Below are 18,150 nucleotides of genomic sequence, written 5' to 3' on the forward strand. Positions count from 1 at the left end.
TCCCGCTGTACCGCCTCCTGCCGCCTGCCGCGAGGGCTCCGCTCCGGTCGGCGGGGAGGGAAGGAAGAGGACTGCCCTGCAGGGCGCTCTGGTTCTCCGCGCCGCCGCCCGCTACAGGGCGGCCGGAGCGGAACAAGAACAAAAAAAACAAAAAAAAAAAGCGGCCATGCCGCCCTAGGATTGGGCAGAATGCCGCCTCCAACAATCTGCCGCCCCAAGCACCAGCTTGCTCAGCTGGTGCCTGGAGCCGGCCCTGGCTATCTGGTTTCCCTCCCAATCTTACCCATTTGTTTGCTGCATCCACCTGCTGCCTTGTCATTAATGTAAACTCTTTAGAGCAGGGGCTGTCTTTCTATTATTTGTTTGTACTGCATCTTGTATGATGGGCCCCCAATCCCTGACTGCAGCCCATGGGCATTGTGGGACTACAAATAATAAATTCCAGCCTGATGATTTGTATATGTAAACGTTTCCTCCTCTTTTAATCTTTGAGTCAGTCTCTATGTGCTGAACCTTTTTGAAACTGCATTTTCTGTTGCCTTGTACTTTGTATGAATTTCTGATTGGAAGGTTTGTGCTGTGTCACCTGGCTCCTTGCCTCAACATACTGATCTTCATGAACTTTCTTTCCATAAGGGCCACAGTGCTTGACTGTATTTACAGCAAGTCTCTTTTCTGACTTCAGACTAGTGGGTTGTGGACTATGTTGCTTTAAGCAACTGTGTTGATTTTTACCTGGTTATTGCACATTTAAGATCTGGAACAGAGTGATCCAGAGGTGAAAAACTTGTCAGTTAGATGTTAGTTTCAACTGGAGTGGAGACTGAACCAGGACTCCTTACTTGATCCATTCGTGGGTATGTTACTTTCCAGGAGCCTGATTCTTCACTGCCTTGCACGGTCATGCAGACCTGGGCAAACTGAGTGCAAAACATTAGGATTCTGATTTTTATCCAGTTGAAACCATTTTTGTCTATTGGCGGCATGACTAACTTATAGGAAATCAGGAACCATGACATGCATGACTTGTCTTTTTGCTGGTTACGTGTGCTTTGTTGCACATTAGTAGTCAGAGACCCCTTCAAATTTCCTGGGCACGTAGATCAGACTTTTCCAGCCTCCAAGAGTTGTAGGAAAGGCTGTAATAGAAGCATCCAGGAGGGTGCTGGCAATTTAATCATAGTCCTTTTATTAGAGCCCAGTAGGTGGCAGTTTTTTATTTGATGGGAGTTGCACAATGGTTGCCTTATAACCAGCATTTTTTGTTTTGTTTATATGTAAATACAAAATGCTTCTCTATAGCAGGGTTTATGGGCTTAGGTTTATTTCTTCTACAGGTAAGTGGGGGATAAACACCCTGTTCTTTTTGTCTTAATTGAGTCAGTTATTTATACTGGGTTCAATATGAGTCATTCAGATACTGTGGTGATGTGAGCAACATAAATAGCTAGAGAACTAGAAAGCTAATTCAGAATCACCTTGAGCCTATAGAGTCAAAAGTTACCTACTAGTTAGTGTTGTTTTTTTACTTTATTGTAGCAATGCCATTTGCTATGAATTTCTGTGGTTTACATGTAATAATGACTAGACCTTATATAGTGCTTTTCATCAGTAGATTGCAAAGTGTTTTATAGTGGTCAGTATTAGTCCCCTTTTACAGATGAAAAAACGGAGGTACCGAGTGGTGGAGTGACTTGCTCAAGCTCCCCCTGGGAAAGGAATGGGGACAGAAAAGAGCCAAGGGAAACAGATGGGATGGGGTGGGGTGGGGGAGGAAGAAGAATAGAGCCCAGGGGATGGAATGGAACAGAACTGTATTATTTCACTAGTGTATTGACCTCATATAAACTGATTGTTCCTCTTTTATTAATTGTAGTTTTATTTTCTTTGATCTTTGTTACCTGACGTAAGATCACCATCTTCAGTTGTTTTAAAGTCACTGTGATTTATCGCTGTATTGTACTGTTTCAGTAAGCACACACTACTATAATACAGTAGTTATACTGACGTTTGTATTGTTTTCATAGGAGTAGATACGATCACTTTAGCCAGTCCAGTGTCTCAAGGGGAACAGCCCCTCAGGTGGTTATGACAGGTTTGGGTGGTTGAGACCCAGGACTGGCACTCAGCAATAACCTGCATTCAACCAGGAACTGAACCTCTGCTCAGTGGGGGTGAAACTCACCCTTGTGCAACGGGCTGGCAGGGCATGAGGGCTCGGTATCACCTTGAGGATGAAGTGAGTCATGGGTCATGAGCACCCCCTGACCGTTCCTGCAAACGTTTCCGTCCTTGGATCTCAGGTGGGTAGATCTAGATCTTGCAGTCGCCCTGGCCCCTGTTACTAGGGGGAAATTTGTGGTACATTTGAAGACCATTCAAGGGCCTGTGTCAGCCCCTTCACCCTCAAGGCTCTGCTGGACAGATCACCCCTGCCCAGCTCAAACCCATGAGGCCAGCCTGCCCCTGCATCCCCTGCCGTCCAGGCTCCACACCTGCCCTCGCCCCGGGCTCCCGCTTCACCCCAGGATGGCCCATCATCACCTGGGGCTCTGCTATCTCCCCCTGTCGCCTGGGCTCTGCCCTGCCAGGGTGGGGGCGAAGCACAGCCCAGAGCCAGTCCCAATTCCCCCTCATACTGGGCCGCCAGGGCTGTAGTGGGGTGTGGGTCCATCGCTCTAAGGCTCTTCCCCCACTCCCTTCCCACCATGGGTCTTCCCCAGGGCTCTGAATCCCTCCCCCGCCCTAGGGCCCCATACCCCTCCCCCGCAGATAGGGGGGCGCGGGAGGACCAGCCCGACCCATCTCTATGGTGCGCTCCCGGAGACGGGCCCCTGCCGACCGCCTTTCCCTCCCTCCCCGCCCCGCGTCCTTTCCTCTCTATGGTCGGGGGAGGCGCGGTCACGTGGCGCGTCGCGGCCAGGCGGCGCAGGCGCAGCGCGGGCCGGAAGGAGGCAAGGAGCTTGCCTGGCCGCGGCGGCTCAATGAAGCGGGGGTCGGGGGAGGTGAGGGTCGGACGGAGCGGCCCAGGGGGCGGCGGAGCGGCCAGGGCTGGTGAGTACCCCCGGCCGCTGGGCAGGGCCTGGCTCGGGCAGGGCTCCCCTCCGCCCCCCCCAGGGCGTCCAGCCCCCCCGTCACCTCCTCCCCCAGCTCCCCCCTGGCCGCGGGGAAGGCGCCAGGGCTGGGCCCAGAGCAGCGAAGGGAGCGAGGCGGCGGCGGCGGCGGCCCGGGTTCCATGCCCGGCACTGCCCCTGGCTCGCCCTGTGACCTTGGGCAAGTCCCCCCCCCCGCGGCCGGTGCCCCCCCCCCGGCAGGGGGAAGGAGGCGTTGTCCCCTGGCGGGGCCCGTGTCACGGGGGTGCGGCAGGGCCGAGTTACTGCGGGGGTGTTTCCTTCGGGCCCCGAGCTGCCAGCGGCTGGGGGAGGAGCGGTTACTGCCTCGCTGCCCCGGCTTGGGGGGGGGTCGCAGCCGGTCTAGCCCGGCCCGGGGAGGGGAGCTGCCTTCTAGCCGCCGCCTCGCTGTGTAGCGCGTCTGTAACCGACGCGATGCCCCTCAGCAGGGACCCGACCTGCTCGTTCGCCTCCGAGACGCTGCTCTGGCTACAATCGCTGCGGCGAAGTTGCTTCAGTGCCTCCGGTCTGTTAGCCGCTGCCGAGCGTGTGCGGGGCGGCCGCCTGTAACCCCGCTGGCGGCACGGACCGAGCTAAGAGCCCCTCTGGCCACGGGCCGTTTTGCCCAGCCTCGCCTCGGCTAGGCCGTGCTGCGTGTTTACCTTCTGAACCGCTCGAGCAGCACGCCGGAGTCGGGCCTGGAACAGCTCGCCGGAGTCCCCGAAGTTCGCCTCCGCTTCTCGCCTCACTTCCTGTTGTGGAACCGACGCTTCGGGCTGAGTTGGAAGCTTGGGGGTTAAAGGAGCTTCTAGTGTGGAAAAAACAAACCTGGCTGCTCCTTGCGGTTCTCATTTAAAGGGAGCCATTGGTTCAAATGCTCGCTCCACGGGTGAGAGAGCAGTTGTGGAAGTGAAGTGCCAAGTTGTAGGAGATACCAGCAGCTCTGCCACATGGTAATCGAGGATACAATGGGGGAAATGATTGTGTTTGGCCTGTGCTCACTTTTCTGCAGTGGCTACCATTGGAACGACACCTCTTGTAGACAAATGATTGTGGGCAAGGTCCGGGTTTCAAAAGAGAGTCATGTTCCTAAGGTAACTTGACGCTTTGTATTTTAAAGTCAGACCCGTCTCTAGTTAGAACCTAAAGCAGTGAAAATTGGAACTAGACTTTTAACTGATTTCCAGCAGGAATGAGGGAGACAAATTTTCAAAAATGCATCTACAATATGGTATATTTAATCTGGTATATTATAACACTGCCATTTTTAGAGTGTAAGCTTTTCAGGGTCATACCTCTTGTGATGGTACAGCACTGAAGACACTGTTGGTGTTCCTGGAAAGTAATAATATAGGTTTGCCAGCTTTACTACTGTGAGCCATCTTTCTTAGGAGTTCTGCAGCAGATTTTGCAAAAATGCTAATGACCGTGGGCACATACCTGTCATTTGTGCCTTTTGAAAACCCCCACCTTAATGACTGTCTCTCTTCACTTGTATCCAGTAAATGTCTGAAAAGTGGCATGTGCTGAGACTAGATGTAGATTAGCTTCAATCTTGTTTTTTTTATAAATCTTAAAATAGATCAACCTACAGTACAAAAAAGTAAACAGTCCATTTTTCTCTTCAGCTTTCTGATTGTTTGTCAAAACTGGGTGAAATTTCAACTTTTTAAACAAAGTTTTGTGTCTTACTTGTCAATCTGATTCCTTTTGGTTTCTTTACGTAAAATGAGAAGTAGACTTCATCCACACTCCCATTCTTTACTAGAGGTAAGAGCGAAATACTACAGGTCTATGACTTTATTTATTGGTGTCTTTCACCAGGACGCTTTCAAGTAGGTGGTGGTCATGTTTCTGAATATATCAGCTCTGATCCAAATAGCTGCGATAGTTAGCTTGATAGCTGAAAGAAGCTGATGATCTTCATGCCAAAATGAAGCAATTTGCATCTGTTTTCATGTCTTTCTTCACTCTTATAATAATAATAAAGGTATATCTCCATATATTAATCTCCTAGAACTGGAAGGGACCCTCAAAGGTCATTGAGTCCAGCCCTCTGCCTTCACTGGCAGGACCAAGTACTGATTTTTGCCCCAGATCCCTAAGTGTCCCCCTCAAGGATTGAACTCACAACCCTGGGTTTAGCAGGCTAATGTTCATACCACTGAGCTATCCCTCCTCCCCCATCCTAGAGTCTTGGTTCTTTAAGTGTCCTCTGTTCTGTGGTTCCTACCCTTCCTCAGACACTGCAGTGTGTAGAAGCTTGACAGTCATACCTAGGGCCCTACCAAATTCACAGCCATGAAAAACACATCATGGACTGTGAAAGCTGGTCTCCCCCTATGAAATCTGGTCTTGTGTGCTTTTACCCTATACAATACAGATTTCACAGGGGAGACCAGAGTTTCTCAAATTGGGGGTCCTGTCCCAAAAGGGAGTTGCGGGGTGTGTGTGGGGTGTCACAAGCTTATTTTAGGGGGGTCGCGGTATTGACACCCTTACTTTTGCGCTGCCTTTAGAGCTGGGTGACCGGAGAGTGGTGGCTGTTGGCCAGGCACCCAGCTCTGAAGGCAGCGCCATGCCAGCAGCAGTGCAGAAGTAAGGGTGGCAATGCCACATGCCACCCTTACTTCTGCGCTGCTGCCTTCAGAGCTGGGCGGCCGGAGAGTGGCGGCTGCTGACTGAGGGCCTAGCTCTGCAGGCCGCAGCGCAGAAGTAAGGGTGGCCATCCCATCCCACGCCATCCTTACTTCTGTGCTGCGACTGGCGGCGGCTCTGCCTTCAGAGCTGGGCTCCCAGCCAGCAGCCACCGCCACTCTCCAGCTGCCCAGCTCTGAAGGCAGCGCTGCCACCTGCAGCAACGCAGAAGTAAGGGTAGCAGTACCACAACTCCGCTACAATAACGTTGCAACCCCCCCACAACTCCTTTTTGGGTCAGGACCCCTACAATTGCAACACTTTGCATAATGACAGGTTTCAGAGTAGCAGCCGTGTTAGTCTGTATCCGCAAAAAGAACAGGAGTACTTGTGGCACCTTAGAGACTAACAAATTTATTAGAGCATAAACTTTCGTGGGCTACAACCCCTAGTCTCTAAGGTGCCACAAGTACTCCTGTTCTAATTGCAACACTGAAATTTCAGATTTAAAGAGCTGAAATCATGAAATTTACTATTTTTAAAATCCTCTGACTGTGAAAATGACCCAAATGGACTGTGAATTTGGTAGGGTCCTAGTCATAGCTCTCTGGGAGAAGATGGGCCTCAGTGGCTAGAGAGAGCAACAAGATATATCTTACGCCCCTCCCTAGAAGGCTGTCTCTTGTGCCTCACTCTGCTGGTGGAGGAACTGGTGTCTGAATGTACTCTCCCTTTTGTCCCCTGGAATCTTCAGTAGCTGTGTTGGAACAGAATGGATATCCACTGACTCAAATCTTTGGCTGCTGCTCTTAAACAGTTGTATAGTGCCATGTGGGGAGGGGAGGGGTACTAGCTGCAGGGCAGGATCCTTATTCTGTGGCAGTAGCAAAACTGCAGGGCCAACTTTAAAGATATTACCCCTGCAATACTATAATCAATGTAAAAGTTCCATCTGTAGTACTGTTGCTATGCAAAATCCTACCTACTTCAGTGGGCCTTTCCATATTACATAATAAACATCTTAATGGGTTTTATTTGCTGGGTGTCTGCATAATGAGTAAGGATATGATTTGGTCATGGATTCTGTGACTTTAACAGATCTCCATGACTTCTTTGGCTCTGGCTTCACCCCACACATGCCAGGGTTCAGGCTGTCAGCCCCATGCATGGCGGGGCTCAGGCTTCCGTTATTTATTGTTTATTGCCTGCGTCCTGTCTGTGACTTTTATAAAAATACCCATGACAAAATCTTAGCCTTAATAATGAGACTAGATATTGACAAGCAGTTCTGCTCAACAGGAGGTTACAAACACTTAGCAAAAGATTCAGACCCATTTTCAGTGGAAGAACTGTAATGGCTTGGTTCAGTCCATACTGTGTAGTGATGCTGCCCTCCGCTGTTGATGCAAAGCATTATACCACCCACAAAAAAAGACTTTAAATATGATTTTTGGTCAAGCTGATCACTGTTTTATACAGCTAAATAAATGAGTGCAAGTGGGTGCTTTTAAAAGTGTGGGGGAGTGAGGAAGGGTGGGATGTATTATCGCTTACAACAGGGCACTATTATTACTTATTTATTTATTGTAGCGCCTTGGTTGTCATCCATGACTAGGGTTCCTTTGTGCTAGGTGCTTATGAACACAACAAAGAGCCTGTGACTCGCTTTCCATCTTAGCCTTGGTCTACACTGGGGGGAGATCGATTTAAGTTACGCAACTTCAGCTACGTTACGTAGTTGAAGTCGACATACTTAGACCTACTCACTGTGAGTTCTTCACTGCGGTGAGTTGATTGCTGCCACTCCCCCGTCGACTCCGCCTGCTCCTCTAGCTGCGGTGGAGTACAGGAGTTGATGGGAGAGTGCTCGGGGATCGATTTATCGCGTCTAGATTAGACGTGTTAAATCAACCCTGCTGGATCGATCGCTGCCCGCCCATCCGTCCGGTAGTGTAGACATATCCTTAGACTTATATTTCAGAAACTCTTTTGGTGCTATAAATTCCACGGCAGGCTGATGCTGTGTCTTGTTTGGAAATGGGGTGGGTGCTAGAACGGTATCTGACAGACATGGCCGATAGTTGCATGTTTAGCACTGTCTTGTAGTTGGATATACACTGTACATTCTAATAGTCTCTAAGTGGCAAAAGTCGATGACTCGTATTAGGGTTAAAATAACTGATATTGAAGGATGAGTTGGAGAAACAACTGAAAGGAGACAGGAAGTGTTGCAAAGTGGCCAGTAGCTGATTAATAAGAATAAACAGCACAAACACCAAAGTAGAGAAGAAGTGAGGCCTTGTTGGTGTTTTCAGAGTCTGGAAGAAACTCCCATTCATTAGTTTGAAATGTGCATCTAGAAAAATACTCTTGACATTTTGAGTAGCTTTCAGTGTAATAGTGCAGGCTAACTCCTGTACACTAATGGGTTTCAGTGCTTGCAGTAGGCTGCATTCTTTTCAGGGGACTTGGAACTGTGCTAATATTTCTCCAGTCAGAAACGTGTTGCATGTGGACTCCATCTGGAAACCTTTTAAGTTTTGGTTTAAATGATATAAGTCAAAAAAGTGGACTTGTGTTCTGAAATCATGTTAGACTTTCTCCTCCAGGCAACTAACAAAGATGGGCATTCACTAAACTAATGGCCTTTTTAGTGTGGGGGTGGGTGGGTTATGTATTCTGAAGTTGCTACACATAACTTCAATTACTGTAAAGGGAGTTATACAGACTAATAGATCCCTTGCTATTTACAGTAAGTACATGGGTAGTAGAAGCCATGGAATATACAACTTATTTGGGAGGCTATTTATCTATTAGCCCATGAGATCAAGCTTTAGTTATGTATTGACATGATAGTTCTTATAGGCTTCAGTGCAAATGTAGTTCATTGGGTTAGCTGTCTCCTGATGACATGTGTCTGTCTGTAACACTAATTTGAAAAACTAACTCAACTGAGAACTACAGTAAAATGTTAAGCAGCTGGTTGAAACTGATGAGCAAAGAAATGTACAGTTAATATGTTCAGGTTATCCATAACTTGCCATGTTTCTTGAAGTATTGCAGCATAGAGAATATGGAATGCTTTACAGTCTTGATCTGAGTCACAGATATGGAGCTCAAATTACCTTGTTTTCAGTTGTTGGAACTCTTGCATTACTCTTATAGAATTCTGGCTTCCATGCTGATTTATCTTGCAATATCTTAAGTGTGGAATTTTCCGACTGATCCCTAGTCCCGGTCCAATACCTAGAAAGGCGTACTGGTCCTGAAAACTGATAGTGATCAGCCCAAGTTTCTAACCCATTCCAATTATGAAAGATTCAGTGTTTTTGCTGCGCTGAATGTTAACTATTTTTAAAGGACAGTTAATATTTGTACCTGTCAGGGTTCCCTCTCCTAGGTAGTTTTCTGTGCTGTTGACACTCTAACAAGTCTTGTTTCCACATGCAAGAGGCATTATAAATGCCCATTTAAATGGAGAAAGTATTGAATTTAGTGTAATTTATTACTTATTCCCTGAGGTATAATGCTCCTATGTCTGTTTCTGTCTCCTGCCAAGATAGCTAGCTTCAGACAGCTGGCATACAGGGTCAGTCTTCTGCCAAGGGAGGCACTTGAAGGTGGTTGTGAGAATGAGAGGTGGTTAATGGGGGGTGGCAGAGCTAGTACTGCAACGGTTCAGCTGGGTTATTCTCTTTAAGAGTTCTCTAATTGCACTGCTCAGCCAGGGGAAATGTAAATTGAGCATGAAAATCTTCATGAAAATCTGACATTTCAGTGTCCATGATGCTTGTCAGTCATGTTAAGGCTGTTTTTAAGGTTTGTCATTTGTCATTATTTATAACCTGAAATGTAAGAAAGTTGATGAGTCAAAGGTGTAGCCAGCTGCTTGGGCTCTGAAGATCATTGTGATGTATGATACTTTAAGTTGGTTTCTGAAGACAGGCACTGCATTTCTCATTCTCATTCACACCAACTTCTCACCTCTGTAGGTTGGCTGAGCAACTGTAGTCCAAAACAAGTTTTTGGTGAATTAACATTTGTTTTGATAAGCTTTTAACTAAGGTCTGTAGAGGTCTGACTTGATGTTTCTGTGCACTATAATTCAGAAACATGTCTATCTACTATAGGTTCCATTCATTCTTTGAATCACATGTGGTAAGAAACTTTACAGCAAAGTGACTTCCAGTAAACCTAGTCTGTTTTTGTAGCACCTGCTATTTGAGGACCTGAAAGTGCTTTATAAACACTAACAAATTCTCAGTACTGGGAAGTGGCCAGTATTGTTCCCATTTCTCAGTCAGAGGCAAGTGAGACACAGGTTGTGACTTCCCAAAGGCATCGAAAAGCCATTGCAGAGCTGGAAATGAAACTTAGCCTCTAGGTAACATTCCTGAGAAGAGCGGATTCGCTTTTGGTTTTGATGTGAGAGAAAATAACAGCTCTCCAGTGCTTCTTGCAGGTCACTTTTGCTTAATAAGGTACATAAAGACTCAGGGTACGTCTACACTTACTTCCTGGTTCGGCGGCAGGCAATCGATCTTCTGGGATCGATCCCAGAAGTGCTCGCCGTCGACGCCGGTACTCCAGCTCGGTGAGAGGAGTACGTGGCATCGACGGGGGAGCCTGCCTGCCGCGTCTGGACCCGCGGTAAGTTCGGACTAAGGTACTTCGAATTCAGCTACGTTAATATCGTAGCTGAATTTGCGTACCTTAGTCCGAAGTGGGGGGTTAGTGTGGACCAGGCCTAAGACTGAACCAGGATTTGAAAACATGCATTTACCCAGGCTCTAGTACAAAACTTTCCCTGGTGGCGAAGTGGGTTAAGCTGGCTACCTGAGTGAAACTGACAAAGTCTAATGGTCACAACTACATGCAGCAGAACAGGGAAGCTGACCAGAAAGTTGTCAACCTCAGTCTGCTGTTGTTTCAGAGGACTCCTGCAATTTTTGGGGGGGGAGGTTGGAGGGAGAAGAGGAGGCAGCTGCAGCTGTGTAACTGAAAGGGAGAAAAATAAATATTTCCTTCTCTTTTTCCCCCCTACACAGAGAACCTGCAGCTGCATAAGATTTTCTATTCTGCTGCTGCTTGTAGGGTTTTCAGCAGCAGATGAGGGAAACTGGCAAGATTCATAGGTTTTTAGCTCTGCTATAGAACATGGTTAAAGGCCCATCTACAGCATACATTGGAATTGTATTGTAGCGGGTCAGGCTAAACTGTGTAGTAACGGGTATCCCTTTGGATCAGTTATAGTATAAATAGGCTTGCAATTATTAGAATGTAGTCTTAATTTTAATACCACATCAACAGAGCACTCAACAGATTTTGTTTTTTATTTGTGGCTCTGCTCTAAACAGTTACTAGGCTGTTTGATGAAGTACAATTATAAATCCCCTTGCAGTATTTTTGCACTTTACTAGATGAAAACATACTGCATTTGGCATTTCAGATGTGTGAGAGACTGAGAGGTGTGGGGTTCAAAAACAAAGGCAAAAGAAATAATTTGTCCAAACCAAATTTGCACAGGCTGCAGCCAAACCTTCTTAGCTTCATCCGTAGTGACCCTTATATTTGCAGAGCGTTTATTTTTGACTAGATGAAACTGCTGGATTCTAACTGGTGATCTAAATGTCCTCTGTAGAACTGAAACACAGATGTGCAATGCCTGCCTTCAAAGCATTTTAGCTGGTCAGCAGAGAATTCATTTTGTCTTTATGGGCTTTTTAATTAGTGATAGAGTACATAAAGCAGAGAGACCTCAGAAAAGAGTAATGTAAAATACAGAACACTTCTGAGATGGGCCACTAGCTAGTTATCCTTTTTTCAGTTCTGAGTAAGGATGTGAAATCCTATGTCTTTCATATATGAGTACATGTGCTTTCAGGTATCCTGACACATACTAAATAAAAAAATCAAACCCTGAACTGGCCACTCTCACGTGACAGGGCTGAAGATGGTCCAGGGGCTGCCGGAATCCTGCCTGCCTGCCAGCCGTTCTCTCTGCTTATGAGACCATGCAGTCATGGCTTCTCCTGCGCAGAGATGAGCTGAGGGCAGAGAACAGAAGGACCATTGCACAATAAAACAAAATACCCTTGCCAAAAAGAGGCCTCACAATCCGATCTTGTGAGTATCTAATCATTAGGAATCCTTAGTGCTTGAATGAACACTAATAAATTCAGATTGCTATTCCAACAAGATTACCTCTGACCAACTTTTTAGGTACAGCACATCATTTGTGTGTACTTCTCCAAATATCAATACAGTGTGAAATACAGGGTTATCATTAGGTCACTAGATACTTAAAGGCTTGTCTTCATTGCAGAGTTAACTTAGGCTCTTACTCAGGTGTTGCCTGTAATCAGACTTCCATCTGCACACACAAAAAATCTCAGTTGATAGTGCTATTTTACACCTGAGCTAGCTGGCCCTTCCTGGGGTAAAAAGCCAGTGTGTTGCAAGCACTTGGGCTGGTAACCAGCCCATTTTACAGTTTCATGGTTTAGCCTGCATTAAAAGTAATGATAGTCCTCCAGCACCTTACCACAATTCCCCCAGGTGCCCAGAAAGAAAGTTCTCCTACAATTCACTGGAAAAGAATTTGAGTGGCTCACTTGCTGCAGTGTGAAGAACTATAGGATATGCCTTCAGAAATCCCAGTGCCTCACATGAGTGAGTGCAGCACTAGTGTGGATGCTGTTAAATGGACATGCTTGAGTATAGTTTTGTAATGTGGCCACTTGCACCTGAACTAGACCTGTGTTAACTCTGCAATGAAGAGAGAGCCTTAAATGGAGGAGTGCTGCCTAGCTGCCCCATCTTCCCCAAGGGAGCCAGAAGAGCCTCTCCATCAAGATCCCAGTGGCTATGCACAAACACACATTGATATGTGCTGTGTCAGAGGGAGGATGACACAACTACAGTGATCCAGCAAAGACGGTAAAAGTAGCAGACAGTTAATTGCTTAAATGTAGAGGGTTGCACTTTAAATCTATTTCTGTCAGACCCCCACAGGTATGAGGCCTTTATGTAACCAGACCTTGGACCATCTCACTCAGCGATGGTCTGGAAGACCCAGCCTCCACCCCAGCAAATGGTTTGCTATAGCTTACCACAATTATACAGAAGCTTAAAACACCTGTACTTGGAGCCTAGATACTATTGTGACTTGTACAATGTAAAGATAGCATAACATGCATTATGGAGAAGTAGTTCTGCATCCCTGCTAGTAGAAGAGTTTATGAATGCACTGTGGTAGATACTACGGTCGCTAACAACCCTTGCAACAATTAACTAACTACAATTTTGGTTTGCATGTTTTAGAAAAAAGTACTGTATAATCATATTAGCATGCAACTGATTTTTAAAGGGTCACTGCCAACTTAAATCATATGTTGTAAACTAACCTCTCCACTGTGTGATTAACAACATTTCTTAAGTTATTAAATCATTTAAAATCCTGTTTACTTACCTATGCCCCTTTTCTGTCGGCTGTAAGAAATGCAAGACAAAAACAATGAAAATCAATTGTCATTTTCACGCAGAGGTCTTTAATACTGGAATGTTTGGGTCTCAAATGCTTCAGGAGAACATCTGCTTGTTCTAAAAACAGCTTTCGCTGAACCCTCTTTTAAAAATTACTGTACAAATTGACTCCTGAAACTCTCCTTTCTCCCGCCCAAGATAAGCAGGCCAGCTGCTGCAATAAAAGATCATTGTTACTGAGCCACGGAAAGTCATGCCTTCTACCTCATTTCAAACTGTTCCTGTTAGTGAAGAGTGGGGTTTGCTCACTGACTCCAGCTCTTTGGGTACGTTAAGACTCAATATATCGATCCCCGAATGCGCTCACCGTCGACTCCGGAACTCCACCAGAGCAAGCGGCGGTAGCGCAGTTGACGGGGGAGCCGCGGCCGTCAATCCTGCGCCATGTGGACCCCAGGTAATTTGATCTAAGATACTTCGACTTCAGCTATGCTATTCACGTAGCTGAAGTTGCATATCTTAGATCGACCCCCCCCTCCCCCCATTGTAGACCAGCCCTTTGAAAGTGAAACTGTGGTAACTCCAATCATAACACAACATGCACTCCCCTTCTCTGTTTGCTCTTAGTGACGCTCCCTGGTTTGTGCATAATAGATGGATCCATGTCTAAATCGGATCTTCCTGAGCGTTGCTTAGTGTTCTCTCTCCTGGGTTCTTCAGTCCACTGGGTTCATTCTCTGCTCAGGTGCTCTGCATTTGGAGTACCATGTGAAGCCCTTAAGCTCACTGTAGTACAATTAGTTTCCCTGCCTCCCTTGTCTCCAATTCTGTCTGCTGCTGTCAACTTAAAGTGGCTCTGAGATTCTGGCTGCACCTGTTGGTTTGGGGCTGATCTCTCCCTTGCAGCTTCCATGAGCTGCTACTTTTAGCCCTGATTCTTGACAGCAGTTTGCCAGCTGCCTGCATCACTTCATGCTCTTGCTCAAATAGCTATTCTGGCTCCCAGCTGCAGCATGTTGGGGTTAGTCCAGCCAGCAGCCCTGAGCTCTTTCCTATCTCACTCGCTTCCGCCTTAAGAGCCTAGGCTGGAAGCTGGTGAAGCAGCCTTAAGGGCTCTTGAAGATGTGCATCCAAGGTGTTAAACAGTAGTTTAAAAATCACATTTATGACTGGATTTTTGTACCTATTCTTGTTACAAGTAACACTGAAGATTCCTGAAACTGATAAGACAAATAAGAGGAAATACTCTGCACTATTTTTACTTTGTGCGTTTTAGTACTTTATATACTGGTAGTCTCATTGTGTCCCTTCTGTAGCCAGCCAGTCAGTGTCCCCTGCTCTTTGTGCGGGCCTTTTGCACAATGAGGAAGAGAGAAACGTATTAAAAATAAGAAAGCAATGTCCAATAAGAAGTTGGCTGTGGCACTGACAGGCAGGTGTAGCACCTGACACCTACTCAAGTTTCAAAGAATGAGTTTTAAAGTAACTTCCAGTTAATTGTGTTTCTCTGAATCAGGAAGAGAGGCTGTCTGCCTATCTTCATTTCATTAGAAGTCACTAAATGTGAAGGTTCACAGCTAATCTGCAAGAATGAAAACTAGAAGAAAAACTGATGGCTGTTGTAATGGAACATGTTGAAACAACAAATCACCTGGTTTTACATGGCATTTCTTTGGTCCCCATCCTCAGGACAAAATAGCTTCTTAAAACAACTGATTGAAAGATGAGTTGTGAGCTATTTCAGGAGCCATTTGCACCACCGTGTGTGTGTGTGTTACTCTATATTCCAGTACAGTTGTATTTCTAATAACTGAACAATCCCTCTAGTGGACTGCCAGCATGACTTTTGATTATCCCAACATATTTGGTGTGGTCCAAAGGGTTTGAATGGTTGAGATTCTATTGCTCTATCTCAGGCAAGGAAGTTGCAAGTTAAAATTCTCTTCTGGAGTGTATAGGGTAGTGATTCTCAACTTACCGTTGTGGGCCGCATATGCAGTTCTGTGGTGGTTTTTGTGGACCGCATCCACACAATATATATACTGCCTGTATGGCCATGAGAATGTCATATGTGCTGCAGCTGTGCGCTGATTAGGCCATGGGTTGAGAACCACTGTTACAGATTAATGTTCCATACAGTATCTTAATGCTGAGTTATCCTTCACTTGCAAAATCTTGGGGTTCTTCACTTTACTCTCAAACAAAAACAAGGCCTCAAATTGCAGTAACCATCTCTCTAGCCAGGGCTCACCTTGGCATTATGGACTGAGTGACCAAGGCTCCCTCATCCTTGGAGCTGAGCATACTGCTTTTCCAACATAGCACTCTCCTCTTCAGCTGGCCAGAGTAACATGACAATACAGAACCTCACCACTAGGGCATTAGGCTGATTTGACTCAGCTTGTTTGGAAAGCCTTTGTTTGAGGATAGGTCCATCAGTGACTATTAGCCAGAATGGTCAGGGATGCAACCCCATGCTCCGGGTGTCCCTAACAGCTAGAACAGTAGTTCTCAAACTTTTGTACTAGTGACCCCTTTCACATAGCAAACCTCTGAGTGTGACCCCCCCCCTTATAAATTAAAAACACTTTTTTAATATATATTTAACACCATTATAAATGCTGGATGCAAAGCAAGGTTTGGGGTGGAGACTGACAGCTCGCGACCCCCTGTGTAATAACCTTGCAACCCCCTGAGGAGTCCCGACCCCCAGTTTGAGAACCCCTGTGCTAGAAACGAGGACTGGATGATGGGATGGATCCCTTAATAATTGCCCTCTTCTGTTCATTCCCTCTGAAGCAGCTAGCACTGACCACTCTCAGACGACAGGACACTGGGCTAGCTGGACCATTGGTCTGACCCAGTTTGGCCCTTCTTATGAAACTTCTAGGACTTGTATTTGACAAGTGGTAACAGAGGAAGTAACTTTAAAGGCACAGTCAACTTTGAAATCTACTCGGTTTCAAAATGAATTAAAAGTAGTATTAGATACACCTGCCTCTGAGTCCTCTTGCCAATATTTGTGACTTGATAATTACTTTCCAAATTTTTTAAGTGTCCTCCCCCCGCTCCGTCCCCCTTGGTTGATATGTGGAAAACCCCATACAAATAGCAAAAACTCTTTCTCCAGGAAAATCGTCTATTCATAGTGCTCTCTGAGGAACATTGTTTACTTTTTAGCTAATCTTTAAACTATAGTGATCATAGATATTACTAGTAACAAAAGTGAATGGAGAGAACACTTTGGAGAAATATGGTTAAATGATGGTGGACGTAAAAGAGGCATTGTTTTAGTGCTATCATAGTTTATACCCTTTTTATCACTATCTAATTTTTTTTTTAAGAGCAGTAAGCTGTGCTGCAGCTGGAAACAAAGTGGCCTTGCCAGTGGAAGTCTTTGTCCACACATTCATAACTTCTAGAGCTGTGGTTCTCAACCAGGGTACGTGTACCCCTGGGGATATGCAGAGATCTTCCAGGGGGTACAACTCCTCTAGATATTTGCCTAGTTTTATGACCGGCTACATAAAAAGCACTAGCGAAGTCAGTACAAACTAAAATTTCATACAATGACTTGTTTATACAGCTCTATAAACTATACACTGAAAAATAAGTACAATATTTATATTCCAGTTGATTTATTTTATAATTATATGATAAAAATGAGAAAGCAATTTTTCAGTACTAGTGGACGGTGACACTTTTTTGTATTTTTATGTCTGATGTTGTAAGTAAGTAGTTTTTAAGTGAGGTGAAACTTGGGGTTACGCAAGACAAATCAGACTCCTGAAAGGGGTACAGTAGTCTGGAAAGGTGGAGAGCCACTGCCCTAGAGGACAGGACAGTGTTTACTGGACTGGAGCCAGTGTTCTCATAGTGTTCCCCCCACCCCGTGCGTCTGCTGTCCTTTGACCTCTGCGCAAGTGTATTTCCAACAGAAACAATGTTGCAGATATAAATTGTAAACTTTGGCTTTACTCTTTTGAAAGGTTTAATCCAGCAGTTCCAGGTGAGCAGCAGATAGCTGATGTCTATGTAGCGACAGGAATCGGATACAATAGTGCACTGTATTTCCTGTCATGCTTGCTTTTGTCGGACTCTTTGCCTGTGAAGCTATCACTTAACGTGGGGCGCTTTCATTAACCTCTACCTAGCTCTGTTCAGCAATCGTGGTCTGGTAGGTGCTGCTCTACGTAATGAAATCTGCAAAGAAATTTCAATCTAAAACATAAAACGTTAAGACAGGCTTGTTTAACACGTCATGTTTTGTTTTTTGTTTGTTTGATTAAGGGCTGCTGTTCTGTCTTTTACAGTGTGAATCATCCCTCTTGTGTGTTTAGTCACAATTCATGCATTATTTAAGTAGCTTCTTTTTGTTTTTACAGTTTGAAATTAGCCAAAAATGCAACTAGCCTTACAACAGAAAACAAGTTAGCTGCCTGCAGGGAAAAAGTGGGAACTGACACTTTTCTCTTGATATAAGGGAGCTATATTGTTGGGTAGCTTAGGCTCAAATTGTTGTGTGGGGAGCTTGGTGTCTCTTCAAAACACTTAGAATTTCCACATTCCCTATCTTGCCCTGCAGTATTTGCAACCCAAAGACTGCAGCCTTGTGCTAGAGCCAGAACATGAAAAGGTCTAGAAACATCTGTCCAAGCAGCATTAAGCTCCAAACTGCATAAATACAGAAAATTAAATTACACTTTTAAAGACAACTTTTATAAAAAATAACTAAGCAGAGTTCCCCTCTAAATTCTCGTGCCATCTGAACATATCCATCCCAACACAAGCAGGGGGAGGCAGAGAAGAATTGGGGAGGGCACTTGGAGTTCTGTCCCTTGCATGCAGAATTTCTTTGCGTTGTAATCATTGGAATTTCCTTTTTTTTTTTTTTTTTTTTTTTTTTTTTTTTTTTTTT

The 18,150-nt window shown here is 45.5% G+C and overlaps 1 protein-coding gene across 1 annotated transcript in view; it reads left to right on the forward strand.

The window, feature by feature from the left end:
• The first annotated feature begins 2,997 nt into the window (after nt 1-2,997).
• RNF216 (ring finger protein 216) overlaps nt 2,998-18,150 on the forward strand; it is a 113,260-nt gene continuing 98,107 nt past the window's right edge. Inside the window, exon 1 of the mRNA XM_026650583.2 lies at nt 2,998-3,054. The gene's annotated coding sequence lies outside the window, so the exon portion shown is untranslated. The remainder of the gene's footprint in view (nt 3,055-18,150) is intronic.

This window comes from Terrapene carolina, unplaced genomic scaffold (assembly GCF_002925995.2).
Source record: "Terrapene carolina triunguis isolate 2854851 unplaced genomic scaffold, T_m_triunguis-2.0 Scaffold93, whole genome shotgun sequence".
Lineage (NCBI taxonomy): Eukaryota > Metazoa > Chordata > Testudines > Emydidae > Terrapene > Terrapene triunguis.